This window comes from Oreochromis niloticus, unplaced genomic scaffold (assembly GCF_001858045.2).
Source record: "Oreochromis niloticus isolate F11D_XX unplaced genomic scaffold, O_niloticus_UMD_NMBU tig00000112_pilon, whole genome shotgun sequence".
NCBI lineage: Eukaryota > Metazoa > Chordata > Actinopteri > Cichliformes > Cichlidae > Oreochromis > Oreochromis niloticus.
In genome coordinates, this window is record NW_020327061.1 from 19,540 (window position 1) to 27,279 (window position 7,740).

Consider the following 7,740-nt stretch of genomic DNA (forward strand, 5'->3'; position numbering starts at 1 on the left):
GACTCCAAGGTTCCTCACAGCATTACTGGAGGCCAAGGTAATGCCATCCAGAGTAAGAATCTGCTTAGATACCATATTTCTAAGATTTTCAGGGCCGAGTACAATAACCTCAGTTTGATCTGAATTAAGAAGCAGAAAGTTAGCGGCCATCCAGGTCTTTATGTCTTTAAGACATTCCTGCAGTTTAACTCATTGGTGTGTGTTACCTGGCTTCATGGATAGATAGAGCTGCGTGTCATCTGCATAGCAGTGAAAATTTATGCTATGTCTTCTAATGATGCTGCCTAGGGGAAGCATGTATAATGTGAACAGAATTGGTCCTAGCACTGAACCCTGTGGAACACCATAATTGACCTTTGTGCGTGTAAATGGACAGTCCTCTTCACACACTAATTAGATAGGGTTAGGGTTGTAGGTATTGCAGTACCTGTAATACCTACAGCATGTTCTAATCGCTGTAATAGGATATTATGGTCAACAGTATCGAACGCAGCACTGAGGTCTAGCAGGACAAGCACAGAGATGAGTCCACTGTCAGAGGCCATAAGAAGATCATTTGTAACCTTCACTAAAGCTGTTTCTGTGCTGTGATGAGCTCTGAAACCTGACTGAAACTCTTCAAATAAGCCATTCCTCTGCAGATGATCTGTTAGCTGTTTGACAACTACTCTTTCAAGGATGTTTGATATGAAAGGAAGGTTGGAGATTGGCCTATAATTAGCTAAGACAGCTGGGTCTAGAGATGCTTTTTGAGTAAAGTTTTAACTACAGCCACCTCGAAGGCCTGTGGTACATAGCTGATTATTAGAGATAGGTTGATAATATTTAAGATTGAAGCATTAATTAATGGCAGGACTTCTTTGAGCAGTTTTGTAGGAATGGGGTCTAAAAGACACGTTGATGGTTTGGAGGAAGTAATTATTGAAGTTAACTCAGAAAGATCAGAGAGAAAAAGTCTAAAATATCAGCAGTTATCAAATTTGGGATTTTTTTTTCAGTAATGGTTACATTTTATTTGTAAAGAAGTTCATGAAATCATTACTAGTCAAAGCAGGGCCGGGGAAGTCCAGGTACCAAGGCCCGGTGTCCTGGTGGTTTTAGATAACGCGCCCTGGGTCAGCACACCTGAATCAAATGATTAGCTCATTAGCAGGCCTCTGGAGAACTTCAAGACATGTTGAGGAGGTAAATTAGCCATTTAAATCAGCTGTGTTGCATCAAGGACACATCTAAAACCTTCGGGACCTGAGGCCTGGAGTTCCCCCACCTCTGTGTTAAAGGGATGGTTGGCTCAACAGAGCTCTGACTGTTTGTCAGCCTGGCTACAGTGCTGAGGAGAAACCTAGGGTTGTTCTTAGGGTTGTAGTGAGATGTTCTGGCTTTGTGGAGGGCTTTCTTATAAAGCAACAAACTATTTCTCCAGGCTAAATGATCATCTTCTAAATTTGTGATGCACCATTTCCTCTCCAGCTTACGAGTTATCTGCTTTAACTCAGTAACCTGTAGGTGGCAGTGGCAGACAGTCACTCTGACAAATAAGTGACTGGCCAAGTAATCCCTTACAACAGTAACACAGGCCAGTTATGGTAACAGAAGCTGTCAGTAACACAGAACTGCTGTTTTGCTGTGTTTCAGAGCAATAAACCTCAGTGTGCACCTGGATGAACCTCGTCCTCCTTCAGTGTGTAACAGTGACAGTAAAACTAAAGCACAGCAGTGAGTGTTTGGAGTGGGGGCTCGATGAACAGAGGGACAGGTTGGTTAATGGAGGTTTGGAGAAGCTGAGGTTGGGGACGGTGAAACAGATTGATTCCTCTTCTAGTCTTAAATACTGCCTGCAGATTGGCCTGGATCTCCCACAGGTGAGTATAACAGGTGTACTGACGAGGGCTCCGCCAGAGGAGGGACCACAGGGACACCATGGAAAAATCCAGATGACTCAGCCGGCCCAGGACCACTTCTCATTTGAGACTTTTTTTTCAGAGGAGCTACAGCAGATCCTTAAACTTAGTTACAGCACTTTCAGAAAGACACCTACTGTGATGAGAGTCCTCATGTGTAATCCATTATTCTAAATGTAAAGGCTACTGTAACTGATTTTCAACATCTGGATGTTAAAATCACCTACAATGATGATTTTATCAGAACTGAGCACTAAATGAGATAAAAGTATGAAAATCAGAAACTCTAAGGCCCAGATGGACGATCGGTAACAACAAATAAAACTGTTTTTTTAGTTTTCTGGCTTTCAAGTGAATTAAAACTACGTCTACATTTTGGGTGATTGATGAGTGTAAGAATGCTGCCACTCTTCAGCCTGACAGTCAGGTGACTCATTAAACTCACATACTCATCCTGCTGTAACCGTGTGTGTGTGTGTGTGTGTGTGTGTGTGTGTGTGTGTGTGTGTGTGTGTGTGTGTGTGTGTGTGTGTGTGTGTGTGTGTGTGTGTGTCCTCCGCCCAAACTCAGGTACAACCAGTCGAACTTTAAAAACAACAAAACGATCATTCTTTGGTTTTGACTCATCGCCCATCACAGCAGCAAACACAGTGATCTTATTGGCTGAGCTCTGTTGTAGGCGGTGCTCGTGGATTTTAAATATTAAACTCTAATTGTCCAAACAGTGTCTGTGGTTCACTTCCTTAACCATGTTTGCTGCTCTTGCAGGTGCAGCTCTGTTATGCACACACAGCCCTCCTCTCTGTTTCCAACAACACCTGCAGTTAAAAAAAAGAGTAAAAACAAACTGGTTGGTTCAGGTTGCAGCATTTTCATTGGTCGCTCTCTAAGGATCTGCCCTCACCTGTACTGCACCTGTATAACAACTAGGTGAGAACAAACTGAAGCACCGATCGCAGTTGTTGCTGATCCAGCTGTGTGTGTGTCAACAGTACGAGGAATCCAGTGAGTACCTGCTGTTACCTTAAACTTAGTTAAGTGACAGGTTTGCTGTCCTATCAGAACAAGAATGAGAATAAGCACAAATTAGTTTTTCAAGTCAAGGAAAAGGCAAACTTTCAGGTTTATAGAAAGATATTATTTGTAAATTAATGTTAATATTGGATGTAAAAATACTCAACAAACCCCAGGAAGAGACTTTGGTGGGCTCAGTGTTTTCTCATATAAACACGTCTTTTACCGACATGTCTGCGTTCCAGAATAAAAGTCTTTATGTTTTTCTTTCTGTCAGGATCAGCATGGAGGATCCAGATGATTCGTGCCCAGAAGAAATTCCTGGAGTTAAAGAAGCCCTGAAGAACAACGACACGGCCGGAGCAGCAAAAAGGATTAAAGAATATTTAGAAAAACAAACTAATGTCTCGTTAAATATCGCCATCACAGGAGAAAGTGGTGCAGGTAAATCCACCTTTATTAATGCCTTCAGGGGGATAAAGAACAGAGACGAGGGAGCTGCTCCTACTGGTGTCACAGAAACTACGTCAGAGGTCACACCGTACCCCCATCCAGATAATCCCAACCTCACTTTATGGGATCTTCCTGGAATCGGAACCAAAGACTTCCCAGCGAGGAAATACCTGAAGCTTGTTGGGTTTGACAAGTATGACTTCTTCCTCATCATCTCAGACACTCGCTTCAGAGAAAACGACGTGAAACTCGCTCAGAAGATTAAGAAGATGAAGAAAATTTCTACTTTGTTCGCTCAAAGATCGACAACGATATCCGAGCCGAGGAAAGTGTTTCAGACTCCAGCAAAGAGAAAACTCTCACAAAAATCAGAGACGACTGCATTCAGCGTGAGTGAGGTCGAGTTTTCAAAATCATTTAAATCTAGTTTTTAATCGTTTTTTATTTTTATGAACCTGATCGTGTTGACATGTTTCCTCTGTGACGCAGGACTCAAAGACTTAGGCATCGAGTCTCCACGAGTCTTCCTCATGTCGAGTTTTCAGCTCCACAAGTTCGACTTCTCTCTCTTACAAGAGACCTTAGAGAGAGAGCTTCCCAAAGATAAGAGGGACACTCTGCTGTATGTCATGCCCAACGTCAACCCGACGTCATCAGCAAGAAGAAAAAAGCTTTAAAGGTACACTTATATCTCTTGGCCACTCTGTCTGCAGCTGCTGCAGCTGTTCCCGTTCCCGGGCTTTCTGTTGCTGTTGATGTTGCTGTGCTGATTGGTGCTGTCACACATTTTGTACATGCGTTTGGTCTCGATGTCCAATCTCTGAAGAGACTCGCTATCAGAACAGCTGTGTCATACACTGAGCTGCGTGATGTCATCATTTCACCAGTGGCTGCGAAGGAAATTACTAAAGAGCTCTTCCTGAAGGTGTTCGCCCAACTTGGAGGAGCAGCTGGATTAATTGGAGCAGAGGAAGTGTCCAGATTCATTCCCATAGTGGGAATCCCGGTAGCCATGAGCCTCTCCTTCGTCACGACCTACAGAGTTCTGAACTTTATCCTCACCAGCTCGCTGAAGACGCTCAGAAGGTGTTAAAGAAGGCTCTGGTCTGAGCGTGGAAGTAAAAGGCAATGAAACTCAGTGAAACTGGGATTCACACATGAACCTCATTAAACCAGTCTCCTTGTACAGCTGGTCAGCTTCACACACTCAAACTTTTCTCATCATCACATAAATACAGAAACAAACATCATCATATTATTCAGATATGAACTGTGTAAAGTGTAGAAGTCTGAGTCATTGTCATGTTTTTTCCTTTGTGTAAGTGCTTCCTCAGGACAGTCATCAGGAGATACGATGACCCACCTTCAACTAGTTGCGGCAGATGGCTGCACTTCCTGGGTCTCCTTCCTGTTAAGGCAGTTTTTCCTTCCCTCTGTCACCAGGTCTTTGGTCACAGAGTGATGTCTGATTGTTGGGCTTTTCTCTGATTTGTAGGGACTTAACTGAACCTAATTTATTTGAGCTGTTTCTACCTTTACTCAAACGTGTCTTGTTGTTTGAATAAATTGTGATGAAACTGGTTGTTTTGCTGTATTATATTTTCACATCATAGCTTCCAGCATCAGAAACACTGAGTTAAACAGACTGATGTAATGTGAGAATCAGAGGTTGTTCTGTTTTTACTTGCAGCTGACTGTGATTGTGATGAGTGTTCACTGCCCTCTGGTGGTCAAAGTGAGAAACTACAATACAAATAATAACGATATGAATTATATTACTTATCACCATCACACCTGTTTATCATTAAAAAAATGTTGTTGATAAATAAACATCAGTGTTAGTGTGCAGGTTAGCATCTCTCTGCGTGTTTATGCACCACTATATCATTTATAACTTACCTCAGCACTTCAGTCATCTGGTACTCTACCACCCAGAGACTGTCTCCTCCTTCTTCAGCTTCCACCTGACCACCTACACTCTCCCCTGACTCCACCTTACAGTCTCCTGTCTGTTTCAGAGTGCACCTTCTGCATAAGATGTCGTCCACCTGTGTGCATGTACAGGGTGCAGGGTGGACACAATATTAGATACCCTGACTCTGTGATGTAGATTTACGTTATGCACAAAACAGAATAAGGATTAATGGTGGAGAATACTAACACATCTAGGAGATAACAGAACAGACTGCAGCCATCAGATCTGTCCGAGTCCTTCAATGACAGCCTCATCACCTGTAACAAAGACAGGAAGGATTAACTTTAACTGGCTGTGACGTCAGTGAAATGCATCGCATAGAGACACGAGGTGGCGCCATTTCACTACCAAATACTGTCAGTTTGTTTGGAGCCACAAACAGCAGCAGGAGAGGAAACAGGAGACGCACTGCAGTGAACATTCACACCGAGAATCTAAACATGATATGTGTCACGTCTCTTAGATCACTTCTAAATGTTAATGTTTGGTTTATTTCAGTGTTTGATTTGTTCCTGAGTGAATCAGTTTGGCTGAGATTAAAGTTCAGCTTCATAACATATTAATCACAGTTAAACTAAGAGGGGACGGCAGTAAAAATCCAGTCCTGGGACATCATCAAGCACGCTGGTGTTCCACTTGCACAAATCATGAGTTCGTACTCGCGTACTTGAGAATTGAGAAAGGGCCAAACTGTTTGGTCTCCGTAGATCATTTCCTCCTTTATAAAGCTGTACGAGGGAGGATGTGTTTGTAACTCACATTAAGGCTTAAAGTTTGCATTTTAGGGGTGTGGCCTCTTTGAGTGACAGGTGGATGGTGACACAGGTGGCTGTAGCTGCTGGCTTCACCTGAACCGGACCGTGTTTATGCTGTTGGAGCCTTTTGGTCATTTTTAATGACATCATGTGACCAATAATATGGCTGTTGTGATGTCACCGTGCTAACAGATCTCTCTAACGTCGTCCCGCTAACAGCGTCATGTGACCTGTCGCCGTGTTAAAGCTCTGCTTGGATTAAGTTGGTGTTAGGTGGAGGTGACAGGCAGGAGTTCCTCCACCTGCCTGTCTCATTTGATCCACCTTCAGTCTGCTGTTTCAGGACGATGATTGGCGTCACGAGATCAGATCGTCAGATGTGTGGTTTCCTGCTCTATGCGAACATTTACATCAGCATCAGCTTCCTGTGCTCACGGTCTGCGCTCCATGAAAGCAGCGCCGTGGGCGTGGTTTCCTTTCACCATAAGGAGCTCAGCGCCACCCATTTCCCTCGGCACCGATTGCGTTGACCACCGATGCATCAGACATAGCGGTGGGTGTGGTGCTGGAACAGCGAATCTTGGGTGTCTGGCAATCGCTCGCCTTTTTCAGCCGTACGTGACAGCGAGCGCAATTACAGCATTTTTTAAAAGGGAGCTACTGGCTCTCCACCTGGCGACTCGTCATTTTCGTTTTTTTCTTGAGGGTCGTCACTTTACTGCATACGTGGACCACAAACCCTTGACGTTTGCGATGTCCAAGGTTTCTGATCCATGGAGTGCACACAAGCAGCGCCAGTTGGCAGCCATTTCTGAGTTTACCACAGACATTCAGCACGTGGCTGGTAAGTCCACTCATGTGGCTGACTGTTTGTCCCGTGCGCTGGTTTCTCCCGTCTTTCTCGGCATAGACTGCTCCGCCATGGCTGCCGATCAGAGCGGTGACCCAGACATCCTCGCGGTTAAATCCACGCAGCCGGTCTCATACTGGAGGACAGACCCGTCCAGACACCGTTTCATGGCGTCATCAAGTTTTTGACTCGGTACATGCTCTCTCTCATCCGGGGTCGGGCCTCTGTTAAACTGGTCAGCTCTAAGTTTGTTTGACCAGGCCTTCGCAATCGGTGAAGGAACGGGCGGCGGCGTGCATTCCTTGCCAGCGTGCGAAGGGTTAGGAAAGTTCAAACCGCCGGTTTGAACTTTCCTAACCGGTGTCTGGACGGGTCTGTCCTCCAGTATGAGACCGGCTGCGTGGATTTAACCGCGAGGATGTCTGGGAAAGTTCAAACCGCCGGTTTGAACTTTGTGACCCAGCGATGAAATATCCTGTGCTTGGCAACATGTAAGTCAACTTGCGGTCCGCGGACTCAAAGTATAGACACTCAGTGACGTTCCTGTTGGCCTAAATAATATTATTCTGAGTTATCTCTCTAATTTATTTATACTAAAGTTGATGCTTTTCAACTGTGAGTATAAGAACTCTATTCATATATGTGTATGCACCTGTTTAAGTTCATAATGGTGTTTGTTTCTTTCTTTCTGTAATTATATCTATCATAGGAACTGGGAGCCTTCCTGTATAGAGTGTTAAAAAATGTGTTCCTGGAAGTTTTTAGTAATAGTGTTAACCTGCAGCTTGCCTC

General features: G+C 44.2%; 1 pseudogene; it reads left to right on the forward strand.

The window, feature by feature from the left end:
• The first annotated feature begins 1,440 nt into the window (after positions 1-1,440).
• Positions 1,441-4,950, forward strand: LOC109198070 (interferon-inducible GTPase 5-like; annotated as a pseudogene).
• Positions 4,951-7,740: the final 2,790 nt, after the last annotated feature.